This window comes from Narcine bancroftii, chromosome 1 (assembly GCF_036971445.1).
Source record: "Narcine bancroftii isolate sNarBan1 chromosome 1, sNarBan1.hap1, whole genome shotgun sequence".
Lineage (NCBI taxonomy): Eukaryota > Metazoa > Chordata > Chondrichthyes > Torpediniformes > Narcinidae > Narcine > Narcine bancroftii.
The window spans coordinates 437843769-437865689 of record NC_091469.1 but is presented as its reverse complement, the minus strand read 5'-3'; positions in this window follow the sequence as shown (position 1 = coordinate 437865689).

Below are 21921 nucleotides of genomic sequence, written 5' to 3'. Positions count from 1 at the left end.
ACATCTGTTCTCCACAACGAAAACACAAATCTGATGAACTAAAACCATATCTTTTCAATTTCTACGGAGTTAAATACAACTGATGTAGAAAATTATAATGAACTAAACTATATGTCGCATTGATTTACTTGGTTACATGTTTTCACACAACGTCATCCATTCCTCCTGAGAGATAAAAAAGTTTAGGTCCTTCTCCCATTAACTCTTTGTTTTAAATATGCCAGGTTTAGTCAACTTGCAACAACGCATACATTTCTGATATCTCCAATAATCAACTTCTCAAATTTAGTCTGGGATGGCAATTTTAACTCCTGTCTAAAATTATCCCTTAATAAAGCCCATACTTGATAAAAAGCAAATAATGAATTTGACGGTATTCTGAATTTTTCTTGAAGTCTAATAAAAGAAAGAAAAGATCCTCTCACAAAACAATCTTCCACAGTTCTAATACCCTTTAAATCCCAAATTTTTAGATAATGATTATTCACAGAAAAAGGAATAATCTTATTTTGATATAGCAGTAACTTTAACTTTAGTTCCAATAATTTGATCTCTACTATATCAGATCTCCAGTAAATGTCTTATTATTGGTAAATTATAAGTTTTTAAAAGATGAAGATTCTATTTATAAATAAATTGATGAACATTAGATTCTGAAATCTGTGCCAATTCAACTTTGGCCCACACAGAAGGTTGATGAACATGAACCCAGAGAAGTTGATATTAATGCCATCCAGTTGGAGAGTGCCTAGTCGGAAGGTGAGGTGCCGTTCCTCCAATTTGCAGGTGGTCTCAGTCTGACAGTGCATGAGACCATGGGCAGACAGGTCAGCAAGGTAATGGGATGGGGAATTGAAATACATGGCCACTGGGAGATCCACACTATTGTGGTGAACAGAGCCGAGGTGATCAAGAAAGTGATCTCCCAGTCTGTGTCCAGTCTCTCTGACATAGAGGAGACTATGACCCCTGCAGATTCAGAAATGAAATGTTGCTTCACTTGGAAGGACTGTTTTGGACCTCGAAACATGCTGAGGGAGGAGGTGTGGAGCATTTCCTGTGGTCACAAGAGTAGGCACAAGGGGATAATTGGTGGACAGGGATGAGACAACAAGGGAGTCATGGAAGGAGCAGTTCATGCGGGGGGAGAAAAGGGCAATATGTGTCTAGTGGTGGGCTCACTTAGTAGGTGGTTGAAATGGCGGAGGATGCAGAGGCTGGTGAGGTGGTAGGTGAGGACACGAGGAATCCTTGTTGTGCATGGGGGCGGAGGGGGCCAGGGCAGATGTGCAGGTAATGGAGGATATGTGAGTGAGTGGTGAGTTGGTGGTGGTAGAGGGAAAGCCATATTGTTTGAAGAAGGAGGACACCTCTGATGGAAGTCCTGAGTGCATATGTGATGGAGACAGAAGAATTGAGAGAATAGAATGTAATCCTTACAGGGGACAGGGTGGGAAGAGATGTAGTCAAGGTAGCTGTGCGAGTTGGTAGGTTTGTCAAAGGTGTCAGAGAGATTGAGGAAAGGGTGAGCATTGCTAGAAATGGACCAAGTGAATTTGAGGTCAGGGTGGAAGTTGGCAGCAAAGTGGATGAAGTCAACAAACTCATCGTGGGTGCATGAGACAGCAGCAAAGTACTCATCGATGTAGCAGAGGAAGAGTTTAGGGGCCTTGCCTAGCATAGATTGCACCATGTAGCCAACAAAAAGTCAATCATAGCACATACACATGGCTACCCCTTTAACCTGGAGAAAATGGGATGAGTCAAAGGAGAAGTTATTGAGGATAAGGACAAGTTCCAGCCGGAGGAGGGTGGAGAGGGAGGGGAGGGGGACTGGTTACGTCTTTTGTCCAGAAAGAAGGAAGGGCTTTGAGGCCATTCTCACCTCACCTTTTATCATATCCATTTAACACCTTGCATTGGTCTGGATTCCTCCCCCAACCAGCATTGTCTGAATTGAGATTTTTATGAGATTTCCTGCTTCTGGCTTATTCTGTTTATTTCTTGTTGAAGGGCTCAGTCCTGAAATGTCAGCAATATATCTTTGCTTTTTATAGTCACTGAGTTCCTCCAGCATTTTTAGTGGGCTTTTAATGCCAGTGAGGACACAAGTTTTGCTGAAGTGCAGAAGACAAAAATGTTTTGGACTGTGGGGAAATGGAGATCAGCAGACTTGTTTTGAGGAGACTGCAATTTTTGAAGTTTATTTCTCGACAATGTTGAAAATCAGTTTATTGTCATACACATTGACCATGTTTAATCGTAAGAACTTGAGGCTCTCTTCTTCTTCCACTTCAGCACCATTGAAGTCAGTAGGAGTGAGGTCTCCATAACCCTCTCCTAAAATTTGCAATCATCTGTTTTGTCTTTGAATATTTTATGAGAGGTTGTTTTCATGGCCCTGTACCACAAGACTTTCTATCTCCTTTCTGCATTCCATCTCATCATCCACATTTGAAGATGAGTTTGGCTGCACGGTCATGGGTGTAGAGGGAGTGTAGTGGTGGATCGAGGGCACATCCTTATGTTGAATGTGGATGTTATCCATCTTCACTGATTGTGGTCTGTTAAGCAGGAAGTCAAGGATTCAGTTGCAGAGGAGGGAGCTGAAGCCGAGATCCATCTTGTTTTCCAGAAACAAGCTTAAGGGCACAAAAAAAAACAGTTTTGAAACTTATAGATGTCATGGAGTTTGGAAGGGCAAAATTATTGAGAAGGCTGACTTGGTTAGAAGGGTGAAATGGGCGGCGCATGGCAGATTAAATTCGACTGAAATCAATGTGACATGAAAATGTCAATTCCCCAGTGATCATAGCATGGAAGAACTTAAAATTCAGGTTGAAGGTGATTTACTGGTGTCTCAAGCTAGTGTCGAAATTTAAATAATATCAATTCTAGGGTTGGCTAAAATGGATTTGGAAAGTAGATTGAAGGTAAGGCAGTAAATTAACACACTGGACATTTAAAGAAAAACATCATAAAATTGTGAAAATGTATATTCCAGGGGAGAAAGAGCAAAGCAACATATTAGTAGTAGGATAGAGATATCTTTAGTACAATAAGAGACAGCTGGAGAGTGATCTAACTTCCTAATCATTTCATGGTCAAAACTGATGTATAGAACGTGCAACTTGGTGGCCCCGAGCTCAGGCCCACTGTTGCCCATAGCAGGAGGCAGCATTGGAGGAAGGATCCATGAACCCTCGTTTTCTCTGCAGGGACTCTCTTTTGCTTTTTTTTTGTCTTGATAGTGGTGCAAGATTATTAGCACCTTTTTATGCATCTTCATAGGGCAGCCAAAAAGGAAAAGATTTTTGTGCATTGTGTATGAATGGACAATAACCAAAACTTGATGATTGGAAAACTAATTATTATATGGCCCTACTGTAGAGCTCGTCGAAAGAACCAAAGACTTGTTGATCCAAACCAAGGTTTTTATTAGCAAAAGACAGGAGCTCTTCACAGGTGGCCGACCAGTCCGGAATGATCCGACCTGGCTAGGGACACAACCCTTTAAGGCCCAGAGAGTAGGCGTGGCTAAGCTCTCAGCCAATCGCTGTAAGCACAGTCTAGATACTGTAACTATATACACTATATACATTGGTGATAGATCTGTACTATCACACCTACTCAAGGAAGAAGGGAGACAGAAAGAAGAACGCTATTGGTCTGTTAGGTTCTCATCTCTCATTGTTAAAATACCAGAAATGATTATTAAGGATGTAATAAGCAGGCACTTAGAAACCAAATAGAACTAAGATGGTTTTATGAAAAGGAAATCACATTTGACAAGTTTGCTGGATTGCTTGAAAATATAGCACACTGTTTGGATAAAGGGGATGCAATAAATTTAATTTATTTAATTATCTAGACAGCATTTAATAAAGTGTCACATGAAAGGTTGCGGCACAAGATAGGAAATGGCCAACAAAAAATCCAGGGGCAGAATAATAGATCTTATTCAGACTGACAATCAGTGACTAGTGGAGTGCCCCATGGGTCATGACTTGGCCTCAACTAATCTATATCAATAACCTGAATGAAGAGGCAGGGTTTACAGAATAAGATACAAAGAGAGTTGGTTTGTAAGTTATGATGAGGACACAAAGTGCCTGTGAAGTGATTGAGAATGGTTTAATAAGTGGTGAAGAAATTGACAGGTGGAGTATAATCTGGGAAACAAATAACTGAAAAGCAAATGATTATTTAAATAGAACGAGTGTCCTCTGAATGCTTTGTTTCAACTTTGCAGTCCTTTGTTTGGACTAAACTACTATACCCATCAATGGGTTAATTCATTATGGTTAACTCCTTTTGAAAATTACTGAGCAAGTTAGGCCAGTGATAGCTACATCCCACAACTAAATAGAAACATTATTTCAGTGGAAAGAAATTACCAGACCACTTGGCAAGGCTCTCATTTTTAGTACAAGTTGTACCTCTCTTAACTACCTCTCTGTGGTCTGGCAACTTCCGTGGTCCGGCATATTTGAATTTGCCACCGTTATTACAAACTCCTAACAGACAGTACAGGACTCGTAGCCTGGTCCCAATTCTTGACGCTATAAACCACTAAACACTGTGTTATTTCCTATTTTAAGCTTTGATATGTTTACTTAGAGGGTTCCTTTAGGTCCATTTCTGTTTGCCAGCATTTTCTGTGGTCTGGCAATGGCCAGGTCCTAACGTTGCTGGATTAAAGAGATACAACCTGTCTTACTAGTGTCCATTGCAGTTAGAGTGTGGGTGAGATGAAGTTGGCACGAAACCCTGATGTGGCACCATCCGTTTTGTTTTGTTCTCAGAAATTAGTGATTGCTAGCTGTTTTCTTTTATAACTGTGGTTCTTTCTGTAAGGGTTCATATGTATGGGGTGATGAGACTTCATTTGGAGCAGGCTGATTGAAATGGGTGCAATTACAATGTTCAAAATACATTTGAACAGATATACAATATGGGTAAGAAAGGTTTAGAAGGATCAAATGGAAGCAAATGAGACTAGCTGGAAAGCCAACATAGTGGCCTGTCCCATGATTTATGGCTCTGTCTCCATACTGTACCAATTGCATTCACCTTGCAACCTTCTCTTGCAAGGAACATGGGACTGGGTAAATATAGGTCTGGGAAAGGCTTCCCATTAATTACTATGTGGAATCTAACTTGTTTTTATGGAAGGTATACAAGGTGCAAGTCTAATTAATATCAATGACCGGCTTTGGGCAAGGGAGAATTGCAGAAAGTATAGTGACTTATGCTTTACAGACATAAGCATATAGAGGAACCAGCCAAACAAATGATTGACCAGTACAGAAAAGTAAAACACAGAATTCCGTGAACACCATGGTTGAAGTAAAAACACACAATGCTGGAGAGACTCAGCAGGTCAACAGTGTTGTTTATGCAGTAAAGGCAGAAATACATAACTGACGTTTCGGGTTTGAGCCCTTCATTAAAGTATGAGAAAATGCCAGTGAGTATCAGAATAAAAGAGTGGAAGGGGTAAGTGGGGGTGGCAGGGCAGGAAATGGTAGGTGGAGAAGGGAGGGAAGGGACAACAGAACTGAGGGGGGGGGGGAGGCAGAGCTGTGTAGGTAAAAGAATGAGGAAGGCAGGAAATGGGGTAGGGGAAGAAAAGGCAAGCAGGTTTAATGGAAAGCAGTGAAATCAATATTCATGCCATCTGGCCAGAGAGTGCCCAAATGGAAAATCTGCAGGTGGTTAGGGTGGGACAGTACATAAGGCCATGGACAGACATGTGAGTGCGGGAATGTGACCCAAAATTGAAACGGTTGGCCACTGGGAGATCGCTCCAGTTGCAAACAGTGAGGAGGTGCTGAGCGAAGCGATCTCCCAGTCTGCGACCGGTTGCTCACATGTAGAGGATGCCTCAAAGGGTGCACTGGATGCAGTAGATAAGCCCTCTGGATGTCCAGGTGTAGTGTTGCTTAATATGAAAGGCCTGTTTGGGGCTCTGGACCATAGTGAGGGAGGATGTGTGGGTGCAAGTGCTGCACCTCCTGTGGGTATAGGAGAAGTTGACAGGGGTTTGATGGGTGGGGAGGGATGAGTGCACGAGGGAGGGAGGGGTCCTGCAGAAGGCCAAGAGAGGAAGAGCAGGAATGATGTGACTGGTGGTGGGATCCTGTAGTAAGTGCCAGAAATTCTGGCAGATGATGTGTTGGATGCGAAGGCTAATGGGGTGGTATGCGAGGATGAGAGGGATTCTATTGTTGGTTGCGTCTGGGGGCAGAGGAGGCAGCGCAGATGAGTGGGAAATGGAGTAGATGCGGGTCAGGGCTGGGTGGAGGGGAAGCCATGTTTGCGGAAAAAAGCAGACATTTCAGAAGCTCTTGACTGAAAGACCTCATCTTGGGAACAGATGCTGCAGAAATGGAGAAATTGAGAGAAGGAGATGGAATCCTTGTAGAGGGCAGGGTGTGAGGAGGTGTAATCCAGGTAGTTGTGGGAGTTGGAAAGTTTTAGTCTATGACAATGGAAAGCTGGTCTCCTGAGATGGAGACAGAGAGATCCAGGAAGGGGAGAGTGTTATCGGAAATGGTCCAGGTGAGTTTGAGCTCAGGGTGGAAATTGAATGCGAAGTGGATGAAGTTGACAAGCTCACTGCGGGTGCATGAGGCAGCCCTGATGTGGTCGTCTATGTACCGGAGGAAGAGATGAGTTATGGAGGGGTCTTGCCTGCGTAAGCTTGCAGCATGGATGCTCCACAAAGCCCACAGACAGGCAGGCATAGCTGGGTACCATGCTGGTATCCATAGCTACTCCTTTAATTTGGAGGAAGTGGGATGATTTGAAGGAGAAGTTATTGAGGGTGAGGACAAGTTCTGCCAGTCAGAGGAGGGTGGGGGTAGAGGATGTCTGGTCTCTTTGGTCCAGGAAGAAGCAAAGTCTTTTCAGACCTTCTGTGTGAGGGGATAGAGGTTTAAAAGGATTGGTCATCCATCATGAAGATGAGGCGGTCCAGTTTGGGAAATCTGGAGTTGCTGAGGAGATGGATGTCATGTGAGGTGTCGCGGATGTAGGTAGGGAGGGATTGGACCAGGTGAGAAATAATAGAGTCAAGGTAGGATGAAACTAGTTTGGTGGGGCAGGAGCAAACCAGTACAGAAGTGCCTGCATTAAGAGGAGAAAGGCACTCAAACCTTGCTCTTAGTGAAACTATTGAATTTCACTCCTTCCCGCAACCAAGCTCAAAGTTCGACTTCTCTTATTGAATCACAGTGCGTACTTGGCATACCCTGCCTTATCATGTGCCAAAAAGTAAGGGAAAGATCATTCCCTCCTCTTGTGAAGTTGTTTCATCCGTACCTCCGTCGTCACATCAGCCCTTTTTAAATAATGGCATCATATTTGACGTCTAGAACTTCTCCTGTCCTCAGCAATGAGTTAAAAAATGTCTATCAAGGCTTGAACAATTTCCTCTCTACTTTCCCACAATGTCCTTGTGAGTTAAAAAAATGTCTATCAAGGCTTGAACAATTTCCTCTCTACTTTCCCACAATGTTCTTGGATGCACCTGGACTGGACCCAGAGTTTTATCCACCTTGATATGACCCAAGATGTCTAACATCTCTTCACTACTGACACAGACGGGGCATCTGGTAGGTCGTTAAGTTTCCCTGGCCGGTAAAGGATGTAATAGTTATAGGTGGATAATTCTATTCTCCACCGTAGTATTTTATTGTTTTTGATTTTGTTCCGCTGATGACTGTTGAATATGAACGCAACAGTGCGTTGATCAGTCAGCAAGGTGAATCCCTTACTGGCCAGGTAATGGCGCCAGTTCAGCCTCTTTTTTGACTGAGGAGTGCCTAATCTTGGGGCCCTGCAGGGTGCATGAAAAAATGTGACGGCCTACCAGCCTGATTAAGGGTGGCTGCCAGGGTGAAGTCTGATGCATCGCTTTCCACCTGAAAAGGGGGAATTCATCCACAGCATACATTGTGTCCTTGGCAATGTCAGACTTGATGCAGTCGAAGGCTGCATGAACCTCCTCCACCAGGGGAAGGATATAGCTTTGATAAAGGGGCTGGCCTTGTCCGCATAATTGGGGACCTACTGGACATAATAGGAGAAAAACTCAAGGCACCTCTTCCGGGTCTTGAGGCTGCGTGGGAGGGGAAGCTCCAGGATTGGTCGCACGCAATCTGGGTCTGGACCAATGACACCATTCTCCACGACACAGCCAAGGATGGCCAGGCAAGTTGTGCAGAACACGCACTTGGCCATTTTGTACGTCAGACTAAGGAGCTTGGCTCTCTCAAGAAATCTCTGGAGTTTGGCATTATGGTCTTGCAGGTCGTGGATGCAGATGGTGACATTGTTGAGATATGGGAATGTGGCCCGCAACTCGTACTAATCCACCATACAGTCTATCTCCTGCCGGAAGACCAAAATACCATTTGTGACGGCAAAGGGGACCCACAGAAATTGGTAAAGGTGGCCATCTGCCTTGAGTTCCCTGTACTGGTGGTCCTCTGGGCGGATGGGTAGCTGGTGATATGCCAACTTTAGGTCGATGGTCGAGAAGACTTGATACTGGGCAATTTAGTTGTTCATGTCAGCGATTCACGGAAGGAGGTAAGCATCCAAATGAGTGTATCTATTGATGATTTTACCACTACCTCCGTTCTCCAAGGGCTATTGCTGGCTTCAATAACTCCTTCCTTAAGTAAGCAGTGTACCTCCACCTGGATGAAGGGCCTGTCCTGTATGCTTTTAGTGGCAACGGGTTTGCCGTCAGGGTTGAGGTTGCCAAATAACGGTGAAGGGGCGACTTTAAGTGTGGAGAGCCTGCAAGTCATGAGTGGTTAGGTTGGTGGACATGTACAACAGGGGGTTGGCTATCAAATTGCTGATTACGAACAGTGAGATTGTCATTGTCACCCTATTAAGATTACATTAAAAATCAAGCCCCAACAGTACAGGAGCGCAGAGCTGCGTCATTATCATCAGTCTAAAGTTGCTGTAAATGACTTGGATGCCATGGAGACGTGGTTCACTGGCAGTACTGTGAGGGAGAGGCTCCCAAATGTGTCTGTGCTCCCACTATCGGACAAGCCACTCGTCACATGGCCGTTTACCTTGATGTCCATCATCGACCTGGGGAGTTGGTGCGGACTGTTCTGGTTGAGGGTGATGGAGGCTAGGGTCGGGTCGCTGTACATCGCTGCAGTAGAAGATGGTGGCGTCCAAGATGATGGCCTTCCGAGCCCACATGCAGTGTTGCTGGATCCGCAAGATGGCATCCAAGATGGTGGCCCCCACAGATCATAAATGGTGCTGCTGGCCTCGGGTGATGGCAGTGTTGCGGAAAATGGCCCCCACAATTTGCATGCAGCGCTGTTAGGTATGGGTTTGAATGTACACACTTTGGCATAGTGGCCCTTCTTTCCACAGCTGGAGCGGATTGAATCCTTCGCTGGGCAGTGTTTCCTCTGATGCTTGCCCAGGCTGCAGAAACAGCACTTTCGGGGTTCCTGGAACACCGCAGCTACGTTTGGGTCGTTATCAGAGCCAGTCGAGAGCGTCAGGAGGGTTTCGCAGTGCACTGCTGCTGTAGTCTGGTCGTTAGTGGAGCGAAGGGGTGGTAGTGCGCCCCAGGATTGCTGCGACCGGGGTGACCACGAGCTGGCTGTGTTGTTGATTGAGTAGGTCTCCATGTTCTAGAGAGCCACCTCCAGTGTACCTGCCAGCTCATCAGTTTGTCATATGTGATGTGGGCATCCCAGATCAGGTCCTCTGCATACTCCGCGGCAGACACAACTTTGCATTCATATGCCCTGCCAAGTGCTTGCAGGGGCCCGGAGATATTCAGTGCTTGACTCACCAGATTGTTGCTTTCTAGTTACTAGAAGGTGTCTAGCATAGATAATGTTGATCTTACTCAGGTTTCGACCTTTGAGAGTGTCAATGGCCTCCTGGTACGTTGTGGTGTCCCTGATGGTGGAGTACACTAGGATGTTGGGCCAGGAGTGCAGTACTTGCAGTTTTTCAGTCTCTGATCGCACAATGGTAGAGGAGGCCTGGAGGAATACCTCAAAACAGCACAGCCAGAGTTCGAAACTGGTAGATACCTCAGGCGAATGAGGGTTGATTTCCAGTTTTTCTGGTTTGAGGATCATTGTAGAAATCTTCAAGTGAATTAAAATGATGCATCATTAATTACTTAGGAGACTATTGTGGAGAAACCAATAGGCTTTAAATCACTTGAGAACATAGCATATCCTTACTGTTCGGCTGTCCTGCACTGAGTTGCGGAGTGGGGGGGGGGGGGGTGGGGTGGCTGTGGAACAGCCACCTTTTAACAGGAGCCTGTGGGAGGGGCCAGAGGTATAACCAACCAATAGGCATGCTTGACCAGATGATTATACATTACAGTGGTCTACCACAACAACACCCCATTGTTCTGTACCTATCTATGCTCTAAGCTCATCCACTTTTCCTCTCATTCTTCTTCCATTAAAATAAACATAACAAAGTCTTACCTGTCTTACTTGTCCTCCACCACCTGGTTTTGTTTGCCTTACTTGCTATCATTAACCTTTTCGGTCTTGGTCTCTTCATCTTGGCTCCACACCCATAGCCAGAATAGTTTAAAGCCTCATAAGTGAATCTATTAAATCTCCCTGTCAGAATATCGGTTACCCTCTTGTTCAGGTGTAACCTGACTCTCTTGTGCAGGCCACCTGCCCCCGAAGAGATTGCAAGCGTTAACTCTCCCTCCTACACCAACTGCTCAGCCATGTGTTCGTGTGCTCTCTCTCCTCCTATTCCTACTCTCGCTGACACGCGACACTGCTAGTGATTCAGATACTACCACCTTGGAGGTTCTACTTTTCAATCTACTTCCTAACTCCCTATATTTATTCTGCAGGAGCTCATTCCATTCCCTACCCATTGCCATTGGTACTAATGTGTACCATGACTTCTGGCTGCTTGCCCTTCCCTTTTTTTTTTAAACTTTATTTATTCGTTCAAAATACAGATAGTAAATAACATATACAACAATAAACCAAAAACATGAATGTTATATTTTATAGAAAAAAAAAGAAAAAAGAAAGAAAAAAAAATGAACCCCCCCCCCCTTCAGCCAGCTCTCCAAAGGAGAGTCATAATGAAAGGAAAAAAAATTAAGAAAAAAATTTAAACATACATACTAAAATCTAATCCACATAAATCAAAATGTAAATATTCTGAATATAACAACCACTTACTAAAAAAAAGCTATAGTTATCATGTGAAACATATGTAATTTTTTCCATTATTAAACAATATTTCATCTCATTATGCCATCTATTAATATCAATCATATTTGTATCTTTCCACATACTAACATACATTTTTTCTCTACAAATAATGCTAAATATACAAAAGCAAGTTGAAATTTATCTAATCCCAAACCTTTCAGAGGTTGCAAACTGCCCAATAAAGATACTATCAGATCTAAAGGTATTTTAATCTTATACAGATTTGGATTTATCCCAACCCTTTTTATCCATACCATCCTATAATATTTAATACATGAATGAAATATAACCCTTCTCTGGTACCTTCATAAGAAAAGTCTCAAATTAATCATTTCAGATAAAATCATATCGCTACCAAACACACATTTTACCAAAGATCAAATTTAAAAATAAAGAAACACAGAAATCTTATCAATACCATAGCTGTCCCTCATCATTACGCTTAATCGAACTGTTTAAACCTCGAACATTAAAAGTAGTAAACCTCAACTTTAACATATCTACTAATATTACTAAAGACCGATAATACCTTTATATAAAAACTCAAATCATCCAATAGGCCCTCCAATATGAGAGAAAAAAAATCACAAAGTAAAAGCTAGATAAAATAAAATTTAAAAAAAAAGAAAAAAAATAATTAACAACCCCCCCGCAAAAAAAAACTACCAAAAGGTAGTAATCCCTAAACAAAACAGTGGCTGATGACTAATAGAACCTAGAACAAATCTCTTCCTCCCCAGCCAAACGAAAAAAAATCTCAATATATCATAATAACATAAAAAGTAAAATAAGAATAAGAAGATTCTGCTATTCATCCAAGAGGTTCCAAACTCGAAGATCCCATTTCAAAAGAAGTTGGACTCTTTCCATTCCCGTTTTTCCCATTTCTACCATTTCTTCCATTTCCAGAACAATCAGATTTTTCTTTAGGAGACAATGGTGGACTACGTCTTTGTCCTCTTATATCTGGCAATGAATCAGCAAAAATCATTGCTTCATGATCATCCTCAAAAAACCGAGATTGAAAGTCTCCATGAAACACCTTCAACATTGCTGGATAGCGAAAAGTAGACTTATAACCTTTACGCCACAAAACTTCTTTAACTGGATTAAATTGACATCGACGTTGAATGACCTCAGGGTAGAAAAACGCTCTGCTATTCTGAATCAATAACGGAGTTTGTCGTTGTCTCGCATTTTGCACCGCCAGTCGAAGCATTGCATCTCTATCCAAACATCGAATTATTACAGGTCTTGGTGGCTGACCAGGTAAAGGTGATCTCCTTAAAGTTCTATGAGCTCCTTCCAATGCCAAGCCTTCAGAAAAAATTTTTTGCCCTAGTACTTGTGGGATCCAGTCTTTAAAAAAAAAGCGAAGAGGATCTTGTCCTTCCATACCTTCTGGTAAACTGACAATTTTCACATTATTCCTTCTACTTTGATTCTCCAAATAGTCTATTTTCCTCTCTAACTCCTTCTCATGTTCTCCCAATTCTATGACTAATTTTTCAACCTTCAACACTTTTTCTGTGTTAGAAACCACTTGTTGTTGACATTCCAAAAAAACAGACTGAAATTTTTAAAAATCTTCACAAGCTGCCTCTACACGTGTTTTAACTGTATTCAATTCTGAACTTATCCTTTGAGCCAACTCATTCATTATAGGCTGATTGACAGCATTAACTGATTATATTGTAATTCAGAAAAGCTCAGCCCTGCTTTCTCTAACGTAGTGGCAGAACCAGATAACTGCAGCTCCTGCTGCAACTCAACAATAGGCAGTTTAACAGTCTTACTGCCGGTCTGGACTCCCAACGATGGCACCCCGACTTCCTCAGGGGGTCGACGCTGGTCTCCCCCCGCAGCTCGGTGTTTTTAAAAAAAATCACGGAAGAGGTCGAAATCTTCAGGTTGGAGCATTGCCAGAAACGTTTCAGACAATGGAGTCGTCTTCCTGCGTGCTCCCTCCGTTAAAATTGGCAGGCTGCCAGAATCGGGATCCACTACATGGGAACATGCACCTTCTTCCAGAGAATGGGTATCCTTCACTTGGTGAGTAGTAGACATTTTTTTTCAGCTCCCACAGGCAGGCTTTGTAGTTTAGGCACTGAAGAAATTAAACATGAGGCTGTAGCAAGTTGTTTAGGCCCCAAATCTTCAGTACTTCGAAAATGTAACTTCTTCTGCACTTGAGGTTTAATCTTTTTACCATTAATGGCCATAATAATTCCTTAATACTTTAAACTAAAATTGAAGAAGTTTAAACTTGAAAACAAAGGGTTAAAAAACGGGTACTTACAAGTCCGGCCAGAGAGGTCGAGATTAAACGTCTAGACTCTACGCCATCTTGCCATGCCCCCGGTTGCCCTTCCCTTTAATAATTCAGTGAAGTCAGTCTGAGATAATCCTGTCCGGGCACCATCTGGGAGTCTCAACCTTGGTCAGTAACAATTGAGTCCACAATACTATCATTCTCCTTTACTCCTCTCTTCTCTTCGGTCTATTAAAAAAAGTGCAGTTAATCCCTGCAGAATTAAAGAAGCTGCTCATGTACAGAAGTAAATCAGACCTGACCTAAACATGTCTAATTTGAACCCAACCCGTACCTGACACTTCCAATTTTCCCCACATCTGACCTGACCCAAAGTAATAGCCAGAAAACAAAAAGAAATGCTTTTTGGAAGACAGAACAGGGAAAGTAAGTTAACAGCTATGCTATTGCTGTTGACCAGGAATGGTGTACATGCAAAGTAAATCATCCTACCTTAGATAAAGGGCTGAACCAGGGTAGCATGGTAAAGATTGACATAACCCTTTCTGAATCAATGCAGGATACAAAGGTTCTGGAGAAACTCAGCAGGTCATGCAGCATCCATAGGAAGTAGAAGGCAAACCTTGTTTTGAGCCTGAGTCCATTATCAAGAATGTGATGAATTATCTTTCTGACCCCATCCTGGCTCATATTATTTCATCCCACTGGGCTCGTGGTAAGTAGACAAGCTTAACACAGTGTTAGCTATCCTTACTGGAAACCCATTTCATTTTCACCTTTGGTTGGGCAAAGACTCAATCTAAATCTTGCTTGAAGCATTTTTAATTTTGAGCTGATGACCATTACTTAGGTTTCGATTTAATTTCTGAATTATGGGACTAAGGTCAGTGATTTTCATTATGCTCCCTGGACTTACATGTCCAGGACTGCTGCTGGAGCCAGGCTATTAAGTAAAGCGAGTGAGAAGCAGGCTGGAATTTTCATTAGATCTGTACTTTTTGCTTTTCAATAGATTGGGATTATGTTTCTGACACAAAAAATAGTGAGTAATCCTGATTTGGAGTAATTTTATCCTTCTTTTCTTGAAACAAAAGCTCTGTAAGAGAATTACTACCAATTTTACAGGATAATAAGAATTTTTTCATCAAACTTCTAGATCAACACAAAACCAATAAATCTGCATTGTTCCCAGATGCCATGTTGCTTTAATGAGAGAATTAATTATTTTGACTTCTAAACACAGGTTCAGAATGGCAGCAATCTACTTTTAATTCTCATGTTGTCACCATGTCATGTTTTGTTGGTTGGAGCTACAAGAAAAGATCACATGAAACCAAACCATTTATTTTCACAGCATGTAACAGAAAAAATTGATTGAAATTTGGGAGAATTTGATTTCTGCTGTGTCTTGGATGCCAATTTTCTTCTTGTGGTTCAGCAAATGTAATAATAAAACAAAAAATATGGCTGAGAAATGGGGCTGCTTAGTGCGTTTGTGTTTGGTACAATAGGAGGTATATCCTACCAAAGTCCATGTGAGTTAACATTCTAACTAAACCTAACTGAAGAGAAATACCTCTGGTAACTCCACTTTTCTAGGAAAGTGGTGAAAGGGATCTGCTACATATTACATCAATAATTACAGTTGCTTTACCTTGGCTTGATTACTTTGCCTGGCACTAGGAGAGCAGTAACCCGAAATGGCCACGCTATTGTTCACCTTAGTTGCAGCAGTTAAAATGAAGGAGGGGACTGGGTCTGCAGCCTTGAATTTTGTTTTCTCCTCATGATTATGCTTATATAGAATAACTATATAGATGCCATCATGTGATGCCATTGGATTCTGCACATGTCCAATGAGATTTAGTAAAAGAAAATAAAAACTGGAAGATGCTGGGCATCTGAAATTTAAAAAAAGAGAAAATGCTGGGAGCACTCATGTGATCACAAAGCTCCTGCAGATTGTTTCTGGCATTTTATGGTTTTTTTTTAATGTTTACAGTGTGCAGCAAGTTAGGGCCAGGCACGATACTTCCCAGGATGTGCCTGAAAAGCTTTGACCAAAATGCCTTGATAGCTTTACATTCCTTGATTGGTTTAATACAAAGCAAATGGTGGCACAGAGCTTTGTTTTGCATTGAAGCAATCAATGGATTTAACAGTTTTAAAATATCTGTAACTTTCAGACACATATCAGCCCTTAAAACAAATGTAAAGAATTAAAATATTTCAAATTGAAAATATTTGAGAAATAAACTTCATTTAAGCATATAATTTTTGTGCAAATCAATAGAAAGCACCATCCTTCATTGTTCTGTAGGATGTGAATTGCTATTTATGTGGAGTCCAATAACAGTCAACAGTAATGAATGGCTTCTGTCACTCAGTCCCAGCATTACAGGAGCTGACTTCATTACATCACTTTGAATGCTAGCCGTTTGAACTTGCTATCATAGACAACGGTTCAATTAAAAGCCAAAATAAATCATTTGAATTGTCTACTGTCACATGTTCAGTGAAAAACTTTGTTTTGCATGCTAGCTCGGCAGACATTTTATACATAGTACAGCCACTAGTACAAGAATAAAAACAAAGGTGCAGGGGATGATGTTGCAATAAAACAAATGTGCAGAGTTTAGTGGCAAAGAAAAAAGTACAGTTAAACAGTCAAGGCATCGTCTTTTACTAATGGGATGTCTGTTTATGAGTTAGATAACAGTAGGAAAGAAACAGTCCTTGAATCTGGTGGAGGTAAACAAGAAATCTGAAGTACACACAAGTGCTGGAGAAACTCAGCAGGTCATGCAGTATCCATAGAAAGCAAAAGGCAGTCAATGTTTCAAGCCTGAACCATTCTTCAGGATTGCCAAAAATAAGAAAGGTGGGGGAGTGGCAGCGAGGGGTGGGGGAGGGGTTGGTTTTGGGGAAAGGGAGAGGAACACAGGCTAACAGGTAATAGGACTTTTACAGGTGGGTGAACATAAAGAAAGAAGCTGAGAAGTGATAAGGGAGAGGGTAGAGGATTAGAAGTTAGCTCTCTGACAAGAGAAAGAAGGGAAGGAGTTGGGAGCTAGACAGGAGGATGAGGGAGAGAGACAGAACAGGGAAAGTAAGTTAACAGAAATTAGATGTCAATATTGATGCTGTCTGGTTGAAGATGGATGAGATGGAGTGCTGCTCACCCAATGTGCATGAGGCCATGGACAGACATGTCACTGGAGTGTAGAACCGAAGTGGTTTGCCACTGGGAGCTCCATACCATTGCAGTGGATGAAGCAAAGGTGCTCAATGAAACAATCTCCCAGTCTGTCTATTCACACCTTTAATCTGATGGTGTGTGTCTTCAACTTCATGCACCTTCTGCTTGACAGGAAGGGGAGAAGAGAGGGTGACCAGGGTGAAAAGCATCCTTTAATATGTTGTGTTCCCAAAGCAATGGGAGGTGAAGATGGAGTCAATGCAGAGAAGGTTGGTTTGCCTAATACCCTGAGGTCATTCAGAACTCCCTGCACTTTCTCACTCTCTTGGACATGTGGACTTATCAAGACAAAAAGGCAGACATACCTAACTATTAGCGGCTGCCTTTTGCATGTTGTCATGCTCTCATCCAATACCTCTTGACAATCAACCTTGGTTTCCGAAGGTGGAAGATCTCTCTCCTTTTATTCCTATCAGCAAGGCATGCAAGCCTGATTGTGAAATGTTCAGGAGCCCACTTTCCATTTGTTCTCCCAGAGCTTGCTCCATCCTCTGGCAGCTGAAAGTAGTGATGACAATGGAAGACGGAAAAACTCTGTCTGAATCGCAGGCGCGAAGAAGATATCATATTCTGCTGCACCTGATGCAATTATTTGGCTCAGGTACCCAAATATAAATTGCTAGTTGCTTTTCAACATTTACATTAGTTAATGATTTCTGTGGGAAAAAGTATGCTGCCGTTAGGAGTTGGAGCTCTGGCATCCAGCTGCACAGACTTGTTGCAGCTTTCTATGAAATCAGATCGATTGGATATGTACTGAATAAAAGTGTGTGGTTAGCGCTGGCTCATGGTTGAAATGTTGAAAATGACACAAGAGCACAAGCTCTTTGTGTCTCCTGGACTGTTCAAACAGGTATATCGAGATCTCAGTGCAAATATTCCAGTCCTATCCAATTTATTCTGCAAAGCACTCTAAACTTGTGTTCTATTTTTGTCTGAAAAATATCCTGCAACACTTATTATACTGGTTCATTTCACTCTATGTACATCACGTACCACAGTTGTGAATAGAAAGTTATAAATCCATGTATCTAGTGGGAGAAAATACGACAAGTCAAAGCAATTAAGATTACAAAACACGAGAACTTGTACCTTGTTTTCACCAAAGGTCAGCATCACTCTTTATAAAGGGAACCATTTCTGTGGTTCAATGACGTGACTAGAAATTTAAAATTGCAGTTACTTTTCCAAATTACTAGATACCGACTGTCCTGATACAGCTTTATAATTTTATCAGGAAACAATATATTGTTATTGCAGCTTTTATTAAAGACCTGTGGTGATTGAAAGCTGGTATTATTAGATAAGAAACAAGACTTCACTACATAATGAGATTGCAATGATTTGTCTAATTTTAGCCTGCAGCCTTTGTGTGGACCATGTTGAAGCTGTAATTCAAGAGCTCTGCATTAGTCAACAGTCTAGTTTATTTGCCTTCTCACTTGATATTATTGATTTAGTCAAACAAAAATAATAAATTAAAGGCTGAACACATGCAGGAAGCTTTTCCACATTTGAAGAAGAATTTTGTTTTCAAACCCTATTAATTTCAATTGGCAGCTAAAAGAATAATTTTAACACCCTCAACCCGTGTCTGCTTCTGACTCGAGGTAACCCTTTCTCAGTGCTTGACCACAGTGCATTTTCGAGGCCATCGAGCACTTTTGAAGTGTATTCAACAGTATCTGACTTCCTCCAGATTTGAAGTAAAAGCACAGGATTCTGTTGACACCGTGGATAAGTGAGAAAACACACAAATACTGGAGAAACTCAGCAGGTCAAACAGTGCCTTTATGCTACACTGTTTTGACCTGCTGAGTTTCTCCAGCATTTGTGTGTTCCCCCAGATTAGAACATCAGTTATGGTATTGTAGTTTAACAACCATTCTCTGCCTTTTTTTTTGCTATGGTCCACTTACGACGCTGCTCAAAGTTTGAGCCCCCTTCCCTTTGAAGCAGTCAAGTTTTGATTTGTTCTGTACTTCTACTACACAAAATAAAACACAATTATGTTATGTGAGGTGAAAAGAAAGCAAAGCTTTACTTGAATGTGCCAGGCCCCCCAGGATGGCGTAGGGTCCCTGTTGAGAATGGTTAGTTTAGGAAATACCTAATGATCATGACATTTCCCTACCCTTCATTGGGATATTGCCATGGAAACTTCCATTTTTACTTCGAAATGTAAATTGGGCCTCGTCCAAAAGACACTATCTCAGTACTGTACGATGAGTTTTTCACATTCAAGTCTTGAGAGAAACTTGAACTCGAGTCTTCAAAATGTTCTGATTCGAGCATCAGGTGCCGCACAAACTATACATAACCTAAAATTTCACACACAATTATTAGTACTCCTGCTGCTCTTGTGAAGAAAAAGAACAGTGTCTGATGTCTGCTGGTTTTAGTAAAATTATATACTATGTAAATTTGCCTGACAACGGAGGTAAATGCATGCAATTACATTGTGAAGATTTAATCTTGTACAAATTCAGAAAATAGATATGGAGAAATAGTAACAACACATCTAAAGCCATTCTAGCTTGGACATCAAAAAAATAATCATGTGGATGGTGCTGTTTGGTGGTATGAGTGAGTTTTCATGATCATACTTTGTTAAAGCTTATTTAAATAGCTAGAGTATGTCAAAGAGAGTCGAATCTTTAAAATGGTTACATTTAAAATGCAGTGTCCTTGTTGCTTCTGCCATGCTCTGTGATGAATGGCAAGGAGATGGTGTTATTCTCTTGAGAGTGACACATTAGAAAAATACTAATTACCCACTACTTAAACATACTAAAGATAATGTTTTGCTGTGTACAAAACTGGAATTTAAGTGCTGTTGTGTTCCTGATTGCAGACTGCGATAATTGTAAGGTCTTGAATATCATCTAATTTGAGGTGGAAGGGAAGAAATGCACAGATAATACATAGCAGCAGATATGGATGCATTACAGTTAAAGTTTTTCATTTGGACATTTCTTTATCATTAACCAATCAAAAGCACCAACAAAAATACACCAAATATGCCCATGTTGGCTTCTCATAAATTCCATATGCAAGTATAAAATTAGTAGTGTAGGAATTACGAGCAGGCGTTTGCCGAGCCACTTATGCAGGCTTTGCCATGCAATAACACAAAGGCTGTTCTTTGCAAATCAGTAAGACTATGGTTGATTCTTTCTCGATAAGCAGTGAAGTAAAAGGTTTATGGGGCTGGTAGTAGTTGAGAGTATCAATTATAGTTCCTGGGAGTCTGTATTTCAGAAGACTTCTCCTGGATACAGTACATTGAAGCCACCATAAAGAAGGGGCACTTCTCCTTTCTAAGAAGTATGAGGAGATTTTCCATGTCATTGAACATCATCAGGCTTCTCCAGGTGCATTGTGGAAAGTATACTGACGGGTTGCATCACACTCATTCTGGTAATTGGAGTACCCAGGTATTCAGAAGGCTGCAGAACATAACAAATATTGCCAGATCCATCATCGGCCCCAATCTCTCATCCATTGCTGATATCTGTCTCAAGAAGGCGGCCAAGATCCTAAAGGATTCTCATCGCCCTGGTCACAACCTCTTCTCACTGCTCCCTTCAGGCAGAAGCTACAGGGTCAAGAACAATTTTTTTCCAATATCTATCAGGCTCTTGAATGTTCCCCTGTTACATTAATCATGCACTGGGACTGTCTGCACTATTGGGAAGCCATTTTTTTTCTTGCGTTAGAGTGACTGTGAATATTCATTATCCAGCTGTCTTTTATATATATATATATATATATATATATATAATCTCTTTGTAATTTAATGTATTGTGTTTTTGTTCTCTATAAAGTAACTATTTGGCTCCATTTATACATGTCAATAAACTTATTATCATTAAGAAAATTGGACGATTACCTACAACAGTAGGACTATAGAACATAACATGCCACTTAGAGAATAGAATGAGGAACATCTGAAATATTGTGTGTGAGTGTCACCATTACAGGTTCCACAGGAATGTCTAAAGCATGGGGCAAAATTTCCAGGATAGGGAACATTGTTCCTAAATAATAGTATTTTCAAGCACAAATTGTCTAGCAAGTTCATGCCTATTAAATTCTCTGTAGGTAGAAGTGGTCATTAATGCTGATATAAATATTAATTAATGGTGCTACAGGTATAATATTAACATCCTGTAAACTACAGAATGACAGTCAAAAAGTGAACCATTTAAACTGCTGAAGTGCATTTTGTTATGTATGAAATCCTTTCTGAAAGATATAAGAAAAAAAATCAATTTATTTGGTACATTATTTTATTGTTTTTCATAATCTGACGTCTCTTGGGTTCATAATAAAACAGAAGATGATTTTAAAAAATTAAGCAAAATCTGTGAAAAGAGAGAGAGTTAATATTTTGGTTTGAAAACCTTCCTGATTCCCAGCATTTTTATTCTCATTCTTCATTTGATTGGATTAAAAGTTATCCAAATCAATTTGTACTACTTTCCCATTATTCCTGTTTTTATTTCCAGTCTTTAACTTTTAATGATGAAGGAAATCAATGGATGATTGCCAAAGACCCACATTACAATTGTCCGTTTTGAAATCTAGCAAATGATAATAAGTTTTTCATACACATGCACACCAATTTTTTTAATTGCTGCAGCCAAGCAGAAGCAAAGACAAACTATAATAATAAACTAATTGATTGAAATTAAAAGAGACATTAAACATTATAAATATTCTCAATAATCCCAATGTAAATCATGGTGCAAAATGTAAGATTTCCCACTTCAGCTGGATTTGGCTACAAGAACCTTTAAAGGGGCAAAATATGTGGAACTGATGAAGTAGCTGCTGACAGTCAGTCAGAACTTAAGTCTCTTTGTTGCTATATGTACTGATTATGGATTTGATTGGACCATTGTTGACCTGATTTGCCAAACAACCCAAGGGATCCAGAATATGTCTGTCTGACACAACTTCAACTTCCATTAAAGAATTATCTACCTGCTGGTATAATTGGTCTCCTTAACCACCCCAACATCCAGAAATATTTAAAAATATGTATTAGGAGTAGAAGTGTGCCACTTTCCCACCCAAAATTGCTCAGCCTTTTTATAAGATCACAGCTCAATTGATTA